Source organism: Cibotium barometz, chromosome 40 (assembly GCF_041138505.1).
Source record: "Cibotium barometz isolate CiBa-2024 chromosome 40, ASM4113850v1, whole genome shotgun sequence".
Classification (NCBI taxonomy): domain Eukaryota; kingdom Viridiplantae; phylum Streptophyta; class Polypodiopsida; order Cyatheales; family Cibotiaceae; genus Cibotium; species Cibotium barometz.
In genome coordinates, this window is record NC_141085.1 from 12200773 (window position 1) to 12221380 (window position 20608).

At 38.2% G+C, this 20608-nt stretch overlaps 1 pseudogene; it reads left to right on the forward strand.

Moving 5' to 3' along the window:
* The window catches only part of LOC147615213 (uncharacterized), a 66123-nt pseudogene that overhangs the window by 24351 nt on the left and 21164 nt on the right, over positions 1–20608 (forward strand).

Genomic DNA, 20608 nt, shown 5'->3' on the forward strand with positions numbered 1-20608 from the left:
GGCTAGGAACTATTGAAAAGGCCCCTGAGTGGACAGGTGGTGAGCGTTCTAGTTGCCAATGATGCCATAGATACTCTGATGAAGGGATGATGGGAAATTAAGAATCAACCGGATAAATTGGAAGATTGTGATCAGTGGTACTATGGTTTCATTAAAGGATTGTTTTAAAGTTAGCTGATGCTAAGAAAAAGGCAATTTCATATTGGGTGTGTAAGTGGTGGCTAGTTTTATGTTTGCATGAACTTCCGGCTAGGGGGCCTTGGAACTCTTTTCCTTGGTACTCGGGACAAAACCTAACCAAATTCCAAATTGGATCCCATCACTACAGTGGTTGGGCAGTTGGCTAACCCATGGGATCGGATGGGATTAGGCTGGACTGATGGATCCGTAAATCAAGACTCAATTTCTGTTATTACGATAGATGAAGTAAATCCTGGATAGTAATTGTTCTATGGATAGGAATCAACGGCTGTGCCTCTTGATGGGGAAAAAAGCGTTGATCCCAATGATCCAAGTGCAAGTTTCTTCCTTGATCTGACTGAGTACCTTTGTAGGTGCAGTCGGATCAGTTTGATGAGTAATGGTCTTGACTACGTTAGAGTAAAAAGTTATCCTGGTGGAATCGTCCGTGCCTTCCGGATAAAGGAAGTTTTTTTTCGGGTTCCGTTTTGGAAAAACCGACGGATTAGTCTCTTGTCCGGATATCCGTGGACGAGGCCCCGAATGTGGGACCCCTGTCCCGCGCGAGAAGTGCTACTTCCACTGCTAGTACCCCGAATCCGTTGGTCGGTGGGAACAGGGATCCCACAGTTGGTAATCAGAGCGAATTGGTTAATAAAGATCAACTGAGAAGCCAAATATGTCAAAAATTTATCAAGAAGCACAAAAAGGTTGTAATTGTGTGATATAATTCATACAATTTGATATTCAAACTAAAATTCGTAATTTGGTAATTGGGTCTTCAGATGGAAGTACCGCAATTATATAGAATCCCTGACTTGCTTGAGGCCTAGACATGATGGTATTTACCTTATAATTCCAAGGGTCGTGACTACCCGTATATACCGAGAGTATAACTGCAACTCTTTACTGACAGTATATACGAGTAAATCTAAGACTTGAAATTATAAGCGTTGATGCTATCCAGAGGATGATTTCGAATGTGGTTGATGTGATTTTTAATTCTGTTTGAGAATTGATGAATTGATTTGGATTTTGATTGAAAAATGATGATCCCTGAAATTTGGTTGAAATGTAATAAGCTGAGCGAAACCTCAATGAGGATGAATGGGACGAGTCCCTGTGATGATATTCATAACTGGAATGATGATAATGATTTCAGCAAATCACTATGAGATTAGTGGATTGTGCTGTCAAAGTGCTACTGTTAACACTTGACTCGGTATATCAAGTTAAGGGATGACAAATTGAGAACTTGCTTGACTGAAATTCCCGTGGAGGAATGTTCAGAAAGAAAGTTTTTCGATCTAATGGACCATTATCGTGTTAAAGATATGAATGATATGATCTGAAATGAATTGTTATTTAATGATGAGTTCTATATAAGGGATATTTATCCCCGTATTCTGTTGGGTTGACCAGAATATAAGGGACCCCAGAATAAATTGGATCTTAAGAAAAAGAGTTGTCCTCTAGGCTCTACTTTACGAGACGAGGACATCTCGCACTTTTTAAGTGGGGTAGAATGTAAGATTCCTCCCCAGCCTTTGAGGTATGCAGGAGTAAGAACCTCCCTTTCTGCCTGTTTTAAAGATTATGAACGATGAGTTCAGAAGTGAGAACCGGTGTTTTGGATGCCAAGGTTTTGGTCATCAATTAAAAGACTACCCAGGATCGACAGAAGCAGTATGCAGATAAAAAGAGAGCAGTCAGAGAATTCAAAGAAGTAGATATGGTCCTCATTCGAGTACGGCCCAAAAGAAGTTCTTTATCTCTTAGGAAGTATAAGAAGTTATCCCCCAGATATTGTGGGCCATATCGGATTTCAATGAAAGAAGGTGACTTAGCCTACGACCTTTTTCTACCTCATCATCTCAAAGTTCATAATGTATTTCATATGAACCTTCTATAGAAATATGTGCCAAACCCAAATCATGGAAAGACGGTAAAACTTCAGTGACAAGATACCGTTGGCTTCTAAGTTACGCTAGCTCCTTCCTTTATATAAGTCGTAACTTTTACTTGTCGCTCACAGTAATCTTACTTCCATCGATCGCCTTTCTTTCTTAATCTCCTTCATGGCTTGGCAACAGGAATTAGTTTTATCCATGATGATTTCTCACCTTCAAGACGCAAGCGAGTCTGTGAAGAAGGATTTTATAGAACTGTATGAGCCCTCACTTTTCCCTCACTTTGGGAACTTCTGTAGCTCAGACCAAATGGCGGACCTATCAAGACATAACTAGGGTAACACCATGGGGTCAGCAGTACTTTCGTAACAATGTCCGCTTGGCTATGGTTATTGAAGCTTTGGGTTTGGGTCCCCGATACTATTGCGTGATGAGATCAAGGCATATTGGGTTTTCTGAGCGGGTCTTCTTACTGGCGTGTTTTCTTCCTCATCAGAAGATATGCCTTTATCCCGTTTTTGGCTTGCCTCTCAGAGGTCCTTTTAATAGGTAACCTCATACCAATGAGATAGGTGCTGCAATAACCAGCCGAATTATTCCCATAGATGAGTTACCTTATATGTGTGCAGCTTGTGATGAGTGCTGCTTTTGTGACCACATGATGGACGGACTTATGGAATTGTAAAGAGTTCTTCTATCTTTACTGTATATGTTCCAAGAATGAATAAAGTTGAAATCTTGTTCTTGTCTTGAATCTTGCTCTCTTTGAGACTTTTCTTGGTGGTTAATCTTAATTAAATTTTCTCTTAGTCTCATATTCGTGCATCTTGCGAAAATACCCCCAGTCTGCGAGATGAGGACATCTCACGTTTTTCAAGTGGGAGAGAATGTAAGATTCCTCCCCAGCCTCTCAAGATGACCAACATCTTTCCATGTAATTAAATTCCTCTTCAAAAATATAAAAGATCTTGTTTCTAACCGTTTTAACTTAGAGAGAGAAAATATTCTAGAGAGAGAATATTCAGATTTTGAATATTTTTAGATAAAAAAATTTCTCATATTATTAAAATGAATTCCCCTGAAACAAAAATTCAAAAAGAACTTTCCAATGTGCAATTAGAATTTATTGAAAATGGGTATAAAGGACCTTAGCCTCAAGGTTTAGATTTTGAGAAATTTTTGGATTATGGTCCAATTAAGGTTCCTATGGGCCAATAGCATCAATCCATGTATAGGGAGGAGATAAATTCCAATTTTATAAAAGAGGATACCAAAAAATGAGTAAATGCTCACATAAGGTGAAGAGTTGAATATGTACAAGGTTTATTAATAAGAAACTATCAGTTATTTTAATAATGTGAGATATTTTGGGTATAATGATTTCATTTTGACACATATGTAAGGAAGGGGAGTCCCTTCAATACTCACATAAGATGAAGAGTTGACTATGTACAAAGTTTATTAGTAAAAAAACTAGGAGCAATATTAAAAATATGAGATATTTTGGGTATCCAAAAATGAGTAAATGCTCACATAAGATGAAGAGTTGAAAATGTACAAGGTTTATTAGTAAAAAACTATGAGCTATATTAAAAATATGAGATATTTTGGGTATCCAAAAATGAGTAAATGCTCACATAAGATGAAGAGTTGAAAATGTACAAGGTTTATTAGTTAAAAACTATGAGCAATATTAAAAATATGAGATATTTTGGGTATAATCATTCCATTTTGACACATATGTAAGGAAGGGGAGTCCCTTAAAGGAGGTGCATATTTCACATGCTTGAAGGAGTTTTAAACTCAAAAATAATGTGATTTTTTCATCTCTCCTCTCTCTTGAACCAAACCAAATCAAAAGGGAACCAAACCGAATAAAAAAGGAACCAAACTAGGTCCAAATCTAGTCCAAACTCAACCAAACTGAATTTGGAAAATTCTAGAATTCAGTTAGCTTTGGTTAGAGCTTCCCTCTCCTATAAATAGAACATGAGTCCTTTAAAAAAAAAAAGGGGAAGAATTTTACTATACTAGAGTTATGCTGAAATAATGCTAATTTCTACTATTCTCTAAAATTCTCTCCAAATTGAAGAAATTGGAGCTTCCCTCTTTCTTCAATCCCCATTGGTGGCTCCATCAACATACTTAACCAATTGATTTGTTGGGGGCCTCTACCGTGAATAAAGAATCAAGCAATTTGTAAGGTAAATGGTGAATTTTGATCTTTTCTATAATTTCTCAATGCTTCTCTCTTCTCAACCGCTCTCAAGCTTGAGAAGCTTAATTGGAATGGTCTTTGAATGCTATTGAAGTTAATTGATGAATGGTAGTGAAGAGTTACATAATTTGATGAATGCTATTGGAGTTAATTGATTAATGATAGTTAAGAATTACATAAATTTCCATTTATGCTTAATTCAAATGGTTTTTATGTAATTTCTCTCTCTCACTCAAGAAATGGTCATACTCATGACCCATTCTCAATCCAAATGAAGCTTTTCATAAAGCTTTTCCTTAATCCAAGATTAATCTATACTTGAGGCCAAATTAATGGCTTTTTTCTATGCTTTTAGTTTATGTATTTCATGAATATTGATGATTCAATCCATTATGGATTATTGATCCAATTAGGGATCATTCTAATTATTTCCTTAATGATAAGCTTTATCCCTTAAAAAAATTGAGATTTATCAGTCATAGCAGCGGAGCTATGGTAAAATTTTTATAAAAATTACGCATAAAATAATTTCATTCAAAGCATGAAAAGAGGACTTCCTACCATATTCTAGGAATTATCATCCTAAATTAATTGAAAGATATTCATTGTAATCCTAGAAAAATTGATTTTTATATTATCATAATTAGATTTCATGCATAGAGGTATGCATAAAAGATTATTATTTTAATGTAAAAGTGTTACTTTTATCATATTTGAATTTCATGCATAGAGGTATGCATAAAAGATGATTATTTTATTATAAAAGTGTTACTTTTATCATATTTGGATTTCATGCATAGAGGTATGCATAAAAGTTGATTATTTTATTATAAAAGTGTTACTTTTATCACAATTGAATTTCATGCATAGAAGTATGCATAAGAGTTGATTATTTTATTATAAAAGTGTTACTTTTATCATATTTGGATTTCATGAATAGAGGTATGCATAAAATTTGATTATTTTATTATAAAAGTGTTACTTTTATCACAATTGAATTTCATGCATAGAAGTATGCATTAGAGTTAATTATTTTATTATAAAAGTGTTACTTTTATCATATTTGAATTTCATGCATAGAGGTATGCATAAAAGTTGATTATTTTATTATAAAAGTGTTACTTTTATCACAATTGAATTTCATGCATAGAAGCATGCATGAGTTGATTATTTTGTTATAAAAGTGTTACTTTTATCATATTTGGATTTCATTCATAGAAGTATGCATAAAAGATATTCTTTTTATACTAAAAGTATGATTTTCATCATAATTGGATTTTATGCATAATTTAGATGCATAAGAGAAATTCTTTTATTCTAAAAGTGTAATTTCTACCAAATTGAATTTATGCATAGGAAGATGCATAAAAGATTGATTCAAAAGTGTCATTCTCATCTAAATTGAATTTATGCATAGGAAGATGCATAAAAGATTGAGTTTTACTTCGAAAGTATTAATCTCCTTAAATGGAATTTATGCATAAATAAATGTGTAAAGAAATCTTATATCAAATATAACAATTCTCTTGTATTCTATAAATAGATATGAGATGTGATAAGAGGTGTATAAGATGTGATAAGAGGTGATAAGATGCTTATGAAATAAGTTAACAGGTGATAAGATGAATTAAGATGTGATAAGATGTGTATGAGATGAGGTAAGAAGTGTATGTGATAGGATATGATGTATATGGGTTGTGATAAGGCAAGAATGGATGTGATGTAAAAGATTAGATGTGAAGGCATATGGGGTTATATGAATGGGAATGTGGAAATGGATGTATGTATGTGGATGTGGATGTGAATGTGGATGTATGGATGTAGATACAGATGTGGATGTATGTATGTATGTGGATGTAGATGTGGATGTATAGATGTGAATGGGAATGGGAATGTGGATGTGGATGTATGAATGTGGAATGTGGATGTATGGATGTGGATATGGATGTGTATGTATGAATGTGGATATGGGATGTGGATGTATAAATGAGGATGTGAAAATGGATGTATGCATGTAGATGTGCATGTATGGATGTGAATGTGAATGTGTATGCGAATTAATGTGTCGTCGATATGAGGATATGGATGAGAATGAGTACACATTGAATGGAATGTGGAATAAGTAATGTGGACTAAGGAGGGATAATGTGGAAAGACGAGAGTTCGATTTAGAAACTGTATTTTTGTGACTATTTGTAAATGACTGTTTTATGTCAAGAATGCTGGGGAAGCATTTTGACCATCTTGTGGATTAAGGTCATGAAGACCTAACTGTTAAAGTTGCAACTGCTGAGATGGAGAGTCAATGGAGGATGTCTCGCGTAGCAAGGTCGACCGAGGTCTTGACCAGCCTCGATTAAAATGGTGAGCTTCCGGTACGGTGGATGAGGGACCAAGGAAGCGGCCTATGAGTGAAGCGCTAGGTCACCTGCGAAGGATCCTAGAGGGTGCTGACCATACGGTGCTCGAGCTCTAGGTCGCCTAGGATACCCACGCGTGTGTCGAGGAAGATATCGGAACAAGGAGTAAGAGTTGTTTTCTGAAACCGGGCATGGATCTGGTTGATTGACCTTGCTGGTCTTCAATGGATGAGTCCATGGCTCTTTTTATGGATCTGTTGGTTGATCTTGCTGATAACGAGAGTCCATCTTGATTTTTATAAGTGATTATATTGCAGAGTATTATGGGCTAGGAACTATTGAAAAGGCCCCTGATGAGTGGACAGGTGGTGAGCGTTCTAGTTGCCAATGATGCCATAGATACTCTGATGAAGGGATGATGGGAAATTAAGAATCAACCGGATAAATTGGAAGATTGTGATCAGTGGTACTATGGTTTCATTAAAGGATTGTTTTAAAGTTAGCTGATGCCAAGAAAAAGGCAATTTCATATTGGGTGTGTAAGTGGTGTGGCTAGTTTTATGTTTGCATGAACTTCCGGCTAGGGGGCCTTGGAACTCTTTTCCTTGGTACCCGGGACAAAACCTAACCAAATTCCAAATTGGATCCCATCACTACAGTGGTTGGGCGGTTGGCTAACCCATGGGATCGGATGGGGTTAGGCTGGACTGATGGATTCGTAAATCGAGACTCAATTTCTGTTATTATGATAGATGAAGTAAATCCCGGATAGTAATTGTTCTATGGATAGGAATCAACGGCTGTGCCTCTTGATGGGGAAAAAAGCGTTGATCCCAATGATTCAAGTGCAAGTTTCTTCCTTGATCTGATCGAGTACCTTTGTAGGTGCAGTCGGATCAGTTTGATGAGTAATGGTCTTGACTACGTTAGAGTAAAAAGTTATCCTAGTGGAATCGTCCGTGCCTTCCGGATAAAGGAAGTTTTTTTTTGGGTTCGGTTTTGGAAAAACCGACGGATTAGTCTCTTGTCCGGATATCCGTGGACAAGGCCCCAAATGTGGGACCCCTGTCCCACGCGAGAAGTGCTACTTCCGCTGCTAGTACCCCGAATCCGTTGGTCGGTGGAAACAGGGATCCCACAGTTGGTATCAGAGCGAATTGGTTCATAAAGATCAACTGAGAAGCCAAATATGTCAAAAATTTATCAAGAAGCACAAAAAGGTTGTAATTGTGTGATATAATTCATACAATTTGATATTCAAACTAAAATTCGTAATTTGGTAATTGGGTCTTCAGATGAAAGTACCGCAATTGTATAGAATCCCTGACTTGCTTAAGGCCTAGACATGATGGTATTTACCTTATAATTCCAAGGGTCGTGACTACCCGTATATACCGAGAGTATAATTGTAGCTCTTTAGTGACAGTATATACGAGTAAATCTAAGACTTGAAATTATAAGCGTTGATGCTATCCAGAGGATGATTTCGAATGTGGTTGATATGATTTTTAATTCTGTTTGAGAATTGATGAATTGATTTGGATTCTGATTGAAAAATGATGATCCCTGTGCCATAGATACTCTGATGAAGGGATGATGGGAAATTAAGAATCAACCGGATAAATTGGAAGATTGTGATCAGTGGTACTATGGTTTCATTAAAGGATTGTTTTTCATATTGGGTGTGTAAGTGGTATGGCTAGTTTTATGTTTGCATGAACTTCCGGCTAGGGGGCCTTGGAACTCTTTTCCTTGGTACCCGGGACAAAACCTAACCAAATTCCAAATTGGATCCCATCACTACAATGGTTGGCTAACCCATGGGATCGGATGGGGTTAGGCTGGACTAATGGATCCGTAAATCGAGACTCAATTTCTGTTATTACGATAGATGTTCTATGGATAGGAATCAACGGCTGTGCCTCTTGATGGGGAAAAAAGCGTTGATCCCAATGATCCAAGTGCAAGTTTCTTCCTTGATCTGACCGAGTACCTTTGTAGGTGCAGTCGGATCAGTTTGATCAGTAATGGTCTTGACTACGTTAGAGTAAAAAGTTATCCTGGTGGAATCGTCCGTGCCTTCCGGATAAAGGAAGTTTTTTTTCGGGTTCATCGGTTTTGGAAAAACCGACGGATTAGTCTCTTGTCCGGATATCCGTGGGGGACGAGGCCCCGAATGTGGGACCCCTGTCCCGCGAGAAGTGCTACTTCCGCTGCTAGTAACCCGAATCCGTTGCTTGGTGGGAACAGGGCTCGTCCACGGATATCCGGACAAGAGACTAATCCGTCGGTTTTTCCAAAACCGAACTCGAAAAAAACTTCCTTTATCCGGACAAGAGACTAATCCGTCGTTTTTTCCAAAACCGAACCCGAAAAAAACTTCCTTTATCCGGAAGGCACGAACGATTTCACCGAGCAACAGATTCGGGGTACTAGCAGCGGAAGTAGCACTTCTCGCGCGGGATAGGGGTCCCACATTCGGGGCCTCGTCCACGGATATCCGGACAAGAGACTAATCCGTCGGTTTTTCCAAAACCGAACCCGAAAAAAACTTCCTTTATCCAAAAGGCACGGACGATTCCACCAAGATAACTTTTTACTCTAACGTAGTCAAGACCATTACTGATCAAACTGATCCGACTGCACCTACAAAGGTACTCGGTCAGATCAAGGAAGAAACTTGCACTTGGATCATTGTGGGATCAACGCTTTTTTCCCTATCAAGAGGCACAACCGTTGATATCCATAGAACAATTACTATCCGAGATTTACTTCATCTATCGTAATAACAGAAATTGAGTCTCGATTTACGGATCCATCAGTCCAGACCCCATCCGATCCCATGGGTTAGCCAACCACCCAACCACTGTAGTGATGGGATCCAATTTGGAATTTGGTTAGGTTTTGTCCTAGGTACCAAGGAAAAGAGTTCCAAGGCCCCCTAGCCGGAAGTTCATGCAAACATAAAACTAGCCACACCACTTACACACCCAATATGAAATTGCCTTTTTTTTAGCATCAGCTAACTTTAAAACAATCCTTTAATGAAACCATAGTACCACTGATCACAATCTTCCAATTTATCCGGTTGATTCTTAATTTTCCATCATCCCTTCATCAGAGTATCTATGGCATCATTGGCAACTAGAACGCTCACCACCTGTCCACTCAGGGGCCTTTTCAATAGTTCCTAGCCCATAATACTCGACAATATAATCACTTATAAAAATCAAGATGGACTCTCGTTGAAGATCAGCAAGATCAACCAACAGATCCATAAAAAGAGCCATGGACTCATCCATTGAAGACCAGCAAGGTCAATCAACCAGATCCATGCCCGGTTTCAGAAAACAACTCTTACTCCTTGTTCCGATATCTTCCTCGACGCACGCGTGGGTATCCTAGGCGACCCAAAGCCCGAGCACCGTATGGTCAGCACCCTCTAGGATCCTTCGCAGGTGACCTAGCGCTTCACTCATAGGCCGCTTCCTTGGTCCCTCATCCACCGTACCGGAAGCTCACCATTTTAATCGAACCGAGGCTGGTCAAGACCTCGGTCGACCTTGCTACGCGAGACGTCCTCCATTGACTCTCGGTCAGTAGTTGCAACTTTAACAGTTAGGTCTTCATGACCTTAATCCACAAGACGGTCAAAATGCTTCCCCAGCATTCTTGACATAAAACAGTCATTTACAAACAGTCACAAAATACAGTTTCTAAATCGAACTCTCGTCTTTCCACATTATCCCTCCTTAGTCCACATTCCATTCAATGTGTACTCATTCTCATCCATTTTCTCATATCGACGACACATTAATTTGCATACACATTCACATTCACATCCATACATCCACATCTACATGCATACATCCATTTTCACATCCTCATTTATACATCCACATTCCATATCCACATTCATACATACACATCCATATCCACATCCATACATCCATACATCCACATTCCACATCCACATCCACATTCATACATCCACATCCACATTCCCATTCACATCTATACATCCACATCTACATCCACATACATACATACATCCACATCCGTATCTACATCCATGCATCCACATTCACATCCACATCCACATACATACATCCATTTCCACATTCCCATTCATATAACCCCATATGCCTTCACATCTAATCTTTTACATCACATCCATTCTTGCCTTATCACAACCCATATACATCTTATCCTATCACATACACTTCTTACCTCATCTCATACACATCTTATCACATCTTAATTCATCTTATCACCTGTTAACTTATTTCATAAGCATCTTATCACCTCTTATCACATCTTATACACCTCTTATCACATCCTATCACATCTCATATCTATTTATAGAATACAAGAGAATTCTTATATTTGATATAAGATTTCTTTACACATTTATTTATGCATAAATTCCATTTAAGGAGATTAATACTTTCGAAGTAAAAATCAATCTTTTATGCATCTTCCTATGCATAAATTTATTTTAAATGAAAATGACACTTTTGAATTAAAATTCAATCTTTTATGCATCTTCCTATGCATAAATTCAATTTAGATGAGAATGACACTTTTGAATCAATCTTTTATGCATCTTCCTATGCATAAATTCAATTTGGTAGGAATTACACTTTTAGAATAAAAGAATTTCGCTTATGCATCTTAATTATGCATAAAATCTATTTATGATGAAAATCACACTTTTAGTATAAAAAGAATATCTTTTATACATACTTCTATGCATGAAATCCAAATATGATAAAAGTAACACTTTTATAATAAAATAATCAACTCTTATGCATACTTCTATGCATGAAATTCAATTGTGATAAAAGTAACACTTTTATAATAAAATAATCAACTTTTATGCATACCTCTATGCATGAAATCCAAATATGATAAAAGTAACACTTTTATAATAAAATAATCAACTCTTATGCATACTTCTATGCATGAAATTCAATTGTGATAAAAGTAACACTTTTATAATAAAATAATCAACTTTTATGCATACCTCTATGCATGAAATCCAAATATGATAAAAGTAACACTTTTATAATAAAATAATCAACTCTTATGCATACTTCTATGCATGAAATTCAATTGTGATAAAAGTAACACTTTTACAATAAAATAATCAACTTTTATGCATACCTCTATGCATGAAATCCAAATATGATAAAAGTAACACTTTTATAATAAAATAATCATCTTTTATGCATACCTCTATGCATGAAATTCAAATATGATAAAAGTAACACTTTTATAATAAAATAATCATCTTTTATGCATACCTCTATGCATGAAATTCAAATATGATAAAAGTAACACTTTTACATTAAAATAATAATCTTTTATGCATACCTCTATGCATGAAATCTAATTATGATAATATAAAAATCAATTTCTCTAGGATTACAATGAATATCTTTCAATTAATTTAGGATGATAATTCCTAGAATATGGTAGGAAGTCCTCTTTTCATGCTTTGAATGAAATTATTTTATGCGTAATTTTTATAAAATTTTTGCCATAGCTCCGCTGCTATGACTGATAAATCTCAATTTTTCTAAGAGATAAAGCTTATCATTAAGAAAATAATTAGAATGATCCCTAATTAGATCAATAATCCATAATAGATTGAATCATCAATATTCATGAAATACATAAACTAAAAGCATAGAAAAAAGCCATTAATTTGGTCTCAAGTATAGATTAATCTTGGATTAAGAAAAAGCTTTATGAAAAGCTTCATTTGGATTGAGAATGGGTCATAAGTATGACCATTTCTTGAGTGAGAGAGAGAAATTACATAAAAACCATTTGAATTAAGCATAAATAAAAATTTATGTAATTCTTAACTATCATTAATCAATTAACTTTAATAGCATTCATCAAATTATGTAACTCTTCACTACCATTCATCAATTAACTTCAATAGCATTCAAAGACCATTCCAATTAAGCTTCTCAAGCTTGAGAGGGGTTGAGAAGAGAGAAGCATTGAGAAATTATAGAAAAGATCAAAATTCACCATTTACCTTACAAATTGCTTGATTCTTTGTTCACAGTAGAGGTCCCCAACCAATCAATTGGTTAAGTATGTTGATGGAGCCACCAATGGGGATTGAAGAAAGAGGGAAGCTCCAATTTCTTCAATTTGGAGAGAATTTTAGAGAATAGTAGAAATTAGCATTATTTCAGCATAACTCTAGTATAGTAAAATTCTTCCCCTTTTTTTTCAAAGGACTCATGTTCTATTTATAGGAGAGGGAAGCTCTAACCAAAGCTAACTGAATTCTAGAATTTTTTAAATTCAGTTTGGTTGAATTTGGACTAGATTTGGACCTAGTTTGGTTCCTTTTTTATTCGGTTTGGTTCCCTTCTGATTTGGTTTGGTTCAAGAGAGAGGAGAGATAAAAATATCACATTATTTTTTAGTTTAAAACTCCTTCAAGCATGTGAAATATGCACCTCCTTTAAGGGACTCCCCTTCCTTACATATGTGTCAAAATGGAATGATTATACCCAAAAATATCTCATATTTTTAATATTGCTCATAGTTTTTAACTAATAAACCTTGTACATTTTCAACTCTTCATCTTATGTGAGCATTTACTCATTTTTGGATACCCAAAATATCTCATATTTTTAATATAGCTCATAGTGTTTTACTAATAAACCTTGTACATTTTCAACTCTTCATCTTATGTGAGCATTTACTCATTTTTGGATACCCATAATATCTAATATTTTTAATATTGCTCCTAGTTTTTTTACTAATAAACTTTGTACATAGTCAACTCTTCATCTTATGTGAGTATTGAAGGGACTCCCCTTCCTTACATATGTGTCAAAATGAAATCATTATACCCAAAATATCTCACATTATTAAAATTACTCATAGTTTCTTATTAATAAACCTTGTACATATTCAACTCTTCACCTTATGTGAGCATTTACTCATTTTTGGGTATCTTCTTTTACAAAATTGGATTTTATCTCCTCCCTATACATGGATTGATGCTATTGGCCCATAGGAACCTTAATTGGACCATAATCCAAAAATTTCTGAAAATCTAAACCCTTAGGCTAAGGTCCTTTATACCCATTTTCAATAAATTCTAATTGCACATTGGAAAGTTCTTTTTGAATTTCTGTTTCAGGGGAATTCATTTTAATAATATGAGAAATTTTTCTATCTAAAAATATTCAAAATCTGAATATTCTCTCTAGAATATTTTCTCTCTCTAAGTTAAAATGGTTAGAAATAAGATCTTTTATATTTTTGAAGAGGAATTTAATTACATGGAAAGATGTTGGTCATCTTGAGAGGCTGGGGAGGAATCTTACATTCTCTCCCACTTGAAAAACGTGAGATGTCCTCATCTCACAGACTGGGGGTATTTTCGCAAGATGCACGAATATGAGACTAAGAGAAAATTTAATTAAGATTAACCACCAAGAAAAGTCTCAAAGAGAGCAAGATTCAAGACAAGAACAAGATTTCAACTTTATTCATTCTTGGAACATATACAGTAAAGATAGAAGAACTCTTTACAATTCCATAAGTCCGTCCATCATGTGGTCACAAAAGCAGCACTCATCACAAGCTGCACACGTATAAGGTAACTCATCTATGGGTGGTTATTGCAGCACCTATCTCATTGGTATGAGGTTACCTATTAAAAGGACCTCTGAGAGGCAAGCCAAAAACGGGATAAAGGCATATCTTCTGATGAGGAAGAAAACACGCCAGTAAGAAGACCCGCTCAGAAAACCCAATATGCCTTGATCTCATCACGCAATAGTATCGGGGACCCAAACCCAAAGCTTCAATAACCATAGCCAAGCGGACATTGTTACGAAAGTGCTGCTGACCCCATGGTGTTACCCTAGTTATGTCTTGATAGGTCCGCCATTTGGTCTGAGCTACAGAAGTTCCCAAAGTGAGGGAAAAGTGAGCGCTCATACAGTTCTATAAAATCCTTCTTCACAGACTTGCTTGCGTCTTGAAGGTGAGAAATCATCATGGATAAAACTAATTCCTGTTGCCAAGCCATGAAGGAGATTAAGAAAGAAAGGCGATCGATGGAAGTAAGATTACTGTGAGCGACAAGTAAAAGTTACGACTTATATAAAGGAAGGAGCTAGCGTAACTTAGAAGCCAACGGTATCTTGTCACTGAAGTTTTACCGTCTTTCCATGATTTGGGTTTGGCACATATTTCTATAGAAGGTTCATATGAAATACATTATGAACTTTGAGATGATGAGGTAGAAAAAGCTCGTAGGCTAAGTCACCTACTTTCATTGAAATCTGATATGGCCCACAATATCTGGGAGATAACTTCTTATACTTCCTAAGAGATAAAGAACTTCTTTTGGGCCATACTCGAATGAAGACCATATCTGCTTCTTTGAATTCTCTGACTGCCCTCTTTTTATCTGCATACTGCTTCTGTCGATCCTGGGTAGTCTTTTAATTGATGACCAAAACCTTGGCATCCAAAACACCGGTTCTCACTTCTGAACTCATCGTTCATAATCTTTAAAACAGGTGGGACTTTTGAGAAGTATTCTGGGAAAAGGGTCTTCCTTTTTTAAACAGAATCTTTCTTTTATTTAGAGAGGGAATAATTATAAGATCAGAAAGGGAGGTTCTTACTCCTGCATACCTCGAAGGCTGGGGAGGAATCTTACACCTATTCTCATCGCATCCTTATCACTTCTATTCTCATCACATCCATCCATCCATTCTTTCCCATCTATCTGATTCGCATCCCATCTCATCACATCTTGCCAGTGTGTGGGCCCCACAACCCGGATTTAGCATGTTTAGTCATCTAATAGAGACTTTTAGTAGAGCTACGCGCTCGAAACCTGCGATAAATGAAGTAAACGAAGGAGGTGGGGAAGTAGATTCGCCATTCACATCTCATGTAGACCCTACCCTCCCAAAGAGTGTCCATGTGGATATTCTACCCACTTCATTTAATGAAGGCCCTACTAAGCTACCACCTTCTGACGCTCTTCCTAAGGTAGAGGTCCCTAGAAGTCAAACCACAAGAAGTGACATTGCGTCCACTTCGAGAGGACCTTTTGGCACGCCAAGTTTGGATGGGATGTTTCTCGATGAAAATTGGGAATATGACCTACACACGGAGACTCTGACTGACCTATACACGAGTTACACATACCATGTAGGTTGGTTAGAAGTCTGGTTAGAAGTCATACGATCTACATCTAGTGCCACCAATCTAGATGAACAAAAACAAATGATATGTGAAGTTATCCATAGAATTATCCAATTCGAGAGGCAGAATAGGGGAGTGAACCTAGTTTCAACTGGCCCTATGAGATTTTTGAATACGGGCAAGGCTAAACAACCAACCTTGTCGCAATTGGAGACTCCCTCGGTGAGTCCCGTAGATCCTTCATATGTTGTTTCACCTGGAGTCTCAATGTGGGTTGAGCCCATGAGCAGTAACTTTAGCTTTCCAACTTTGGCTCAACTTTTAGGGAATCCACAATGCCTACTCCGATGATGAGCATGACGAAAAGTGCACCCATTTACCAATGTAGTTAGTACAACACCGCTACCTAGTGGTACAATACCTACAACAGTGCGTACCAGTGCATATCGACCATATGTACCTATCGCTACTCATGCTCATGTAGCTCCTACACCTCCTGTTATGCCAATGGCGTATGCTCCACGAATGCCTTATCAGAACCCTTATCCAAGAGGAGCTATGCATAGTCACATATCATATCCTACGGCAGCTGCATACATACCAAGACCAATGCCAACTCTCTCTTGTGTCAACCAGGCCATCCAAGAAGTGCCCCCACCAGCTATGCCTGCTCACTTAGGTGATCTAGCAACGTTTGCTCAAACGATCGGATGATCTATTGCGGAAAACATGCGTGGCATACTTGAGAGAGAGCCTAGAAGCAAGGTGGTACAAGTTGCCAAGCTCACTCAAAACTTCAGTGTGGTAAACGAAGATGTTAGGAAGCACATTGAAGTTTTTGAACACGTGTGTGATTCCTTGGAAGAGCACAATGAGCTACATAAGTGTAAAGCCTTAGGCTTAACCTTGAGTGGAAAAGCTAGAGATTGGTATTGAACTTTAAGGGTTGAAGAGCGTACTCACTATCCCACTCTCAAGAGATTGTTCTTGAAAGAATACATACCTGAGGGTGTGCTTTGGGGTGTAGCATCTCAACTCCAAAAAGCTGAACGTGAGGAAGGAGAGTCATTGAGAGACTTTATTAGTTGACTAAAGCATCTAAATTCTTGCTGTATTCCCGACGATGAGCACTTCAATAACAACCAACTTCTTGATAGATTCATCCGAGGATTGTGTCACGAGGACATATACAATGGCCTAGTCATTAGAGGTCTTACGACGTGGGAAGCAGTCTCACTGCCAATGCAATCCAGTTAGAAGACAACTTGATGATTGCAGGTAAAAAGGTGTCTTCGAAGACAAAGTCTGTTAGTTTGCAAGTATCTGGGCACGAGCCAATGACTATAAAACCTATTGCCAAGGAGCCCAAGATATTCGAAATGTCTATAGTAGCTGGCCTTACTAAGGCTCTCCAAGAATGCTTTAGGAGTAATCGAGCTCCTCAAAATAGCCATATGTACCCAAGAAGAGAGCAACAATGGTGTTCGGTTTGCTTAGGGCCACATAGCACGAGTGAATGTCCCACATTCAGAGTTAAATTCAATGGGACTTGCAATACATGTGTGGTAAATATGGCCATCAATCTAAGGATTTCCTAGTACTTAAGCGTATGTTAGCAAATCAGGCACCACTAGCCTGGTCAAACACACCTCAAGTACCCGCACTGATGCCTGCACCACCTGTCGAGCAACCATCACAACACATAGTTTCAAGGAACCCAAATTTAGTCCAGTCTGTGCCGTTACCACCGCCAATGCTAGGACCACAACCTTCACATCCGAGGGTTACCCCTATAAACCAGATGGGTTGTGAGTCACATAGTGCGTGTGGGGATTATGAAGAGGATATAGACCCCACTGTTCCATATGGGATTGATACATTTGAAATGACTCCCTACTAGTATTACATGGAGGATCATTTCGGGCAAGTCAAGCCTGTATATCAAGCGGCTGCTCTTGCCACAAGAGGGCAAAACCTTAATAACTTTGCCAGGAGACCACCTCTTCAATGCTACAATTGTGGTGAACCGCATCGTGTAGCGGAGTGCCCTAATAGGCTACAGAAGATCACTACTCAAATGCAACCAAATCAAGGGAGCATGTCGGGAATGCCGGTACTTACATGTAATCGTTGTGGCATAGATCATTTGATTGCTCAATGTCCACATAATCCAAGTGCACCCAAGATTACGCCATTGAATTTGGTTGAGGTCACCAATGAGGCACTAGGAACCACATCTGTTGTACCCACAAATGTAGTCACACGGTCAATGCTTCAAAATCAAAACTACATTCTTGAAGAGAGGGATACTACATCAATTTCTCGAGCAAAGAAAAAGAAAACGCGACGGAAGAGATCGCTTAATGCCACAAGCTCCAAACCTAGTTTAAAGACTAATATAGGGACAAGAGACGACCCTGTGTATATGAATGATCCTGAAGATGATTCTGATTCAATAGAAACCATGGGGACCAAAGCCACTACTTTAAGGGAGGAACCCACTCGGGAGCGCAAAGAAGGAGAATCAAGCAAAGACATAAATCGGGGGAAACAAAAGGAAACTCCTCCTGCCCCACAACCAAGTCAGCTAATGCCCTCTCGGCTACCCAGACTGACTGAGACTCTTAAAGACAAGCCACATGGGCCAAAAACCTTCAAGAAAAAGATTGGGACTTACCCAAACCCAGTAGAGGACATTGAACAAGTGCAACACTTAAGGGATTTGGTGGAAGAAACACAAAGAGAACTGGAGCCAGAACCTAGAAAAATCAAGATCCCAGACACAGTGTTTCCTACACAAGTTCAGCCTCACAAGAGCCATAAACCGTTAGCTATACCTAGTATCATTCGGGAAGAAAGTGAGGATAGGATATCAGGAAGTGGGCAGACACCCTTCTTGCTTGAAAGAATGTTTAGTGAGGGAATGCCTGACCCCATTGAAGAGGAAGTGATTCCATCTTCATCACCAGTCCCCAGGGGCCGATATCTCAAAAAGTATCGTTGAATGTGCCCAAACTAATGGATTTCATGTCCTCTGAAATCAGAACCACGATCATATCCAAGTTATACGGAGATCCTGAGCTATTCTTAGCTCTTCGGGCATTTCTCAATGGAGAACTGAAGGCGGGGTTACCACAATTTGCAAATATGGATAGACCCGACACGCTTCAAGATGAGGAGAAACATTTGGATCTACAGCCCAACCTAGATGAAGACTCGGTCGTTGAAATACCTGTTAACAAGTTGGGACAGTACTTTGAAGGTGACAAATCTAATGCAACCCTCCCCATTACTACCAAGGGATTGACTCTAAAGGGAATCCTTGATGGTGGTGCTGTAGTGAGCATTGTGACTAAAAAACTACTAGGAATCTATGGGAAGACCTCACCTAGAAGTCACAAACATAGTGGTTAAGATGGCAAACGGAACTATAGCTAAACCTATTGGAATGCTAAGGGACCTTAAGATCAAGGTTCTAGGGTACAAGGTAAGGCATACCTTCATTGTAATGGATTTCTCTAAGCATCCTATGTCATATCAAATGATCTTAGGATGTCCTTTCATGAGGGAAGCACAAATGGTGCATGACTGGTCGAAAAACCATGTCTACTTACAATTCCAAGACTCTGTCATTCGAGTTGATCCTGAGAATGGTCGCGTGCATCCTTTAGGAAGCAAGGTTATCATTGATAATGGATCGGATACCTCTATTCACTCAGCCCCATTAAAGTATTGCTATACATGCAAAAAAGAGACCGATGATGTTAAAGATTCTCCTTATATGGATGTCCTACCGGGCATGACTGAGTCAGATAACGTAGATTGGGTACACCTAGCAGCAACCATAGACACATGGGGAAATAGAGGCACAAGTTGGGTAACACTTGAGGGGCAAGATATGCCACCATTAGTGCCAGTAAACATGATAGGTGTTATGCACTTGACTTTTGATGGGGCAAGAAAGTGGCAAACTCCCTTGACACTGAAAGTAGCGAAGACTCTGACCATGCGACTCCGAGTCTGAATCTCAAGAAGAAACTGACTCTGAGTTTGATAGGGGGTATGAATTGAATATTCACCCAAGTGTGGAAGCCACGTGCTCAAGGCCTAGGACAGTAACCTCTTGCAGTTCACTTCATCCGAGAGTGAGGGGGACACAAGTGAAGATCGATCAAGTGAGTCTGAATCTGATAAACAAAAATCAGAAACTAGATAAGAAGAAGACGAGACATAAGCAACAACGCTATCGAGCTAATGTACGAGCTAGAATAAACAAAGAGAGATCCACTGCAGAATGGCTTAGTTATGTAGGAGCATATGATGCTCATCATTAGAAGTTAGTGGATAATTGGGGATAATACCTCCAAAGTGTCATGTGGTGTAGTCCACAACCTCATATCGCCCAATTAGAAATCGAAGAGAAGCCAAAACTAAGTCGTACTGCGAGAAGGCGTCAAAATCGAGAGTTAGCTCAGCAACAAAAGGAAGTGAAAATTAAAGAAAAAAGCATGGCACAACAAGAACCAGTAGACTTACACCCCGCACCCGAGCATTTCAAATCTTTTACCACGGGGGAACGTAAAGTCATCTACACAAAAGCCCAACAAACGCCTACCAATGGGAGTAGCGGTGTCTACGATGGCCCGGCGGTAGTTAGGGTGATAGAACTAGCAGATCCAGGTGAGGAGTCTAAACCAGTTTTTATTGCTCAAGACCTCACCAAGATGGAAGAG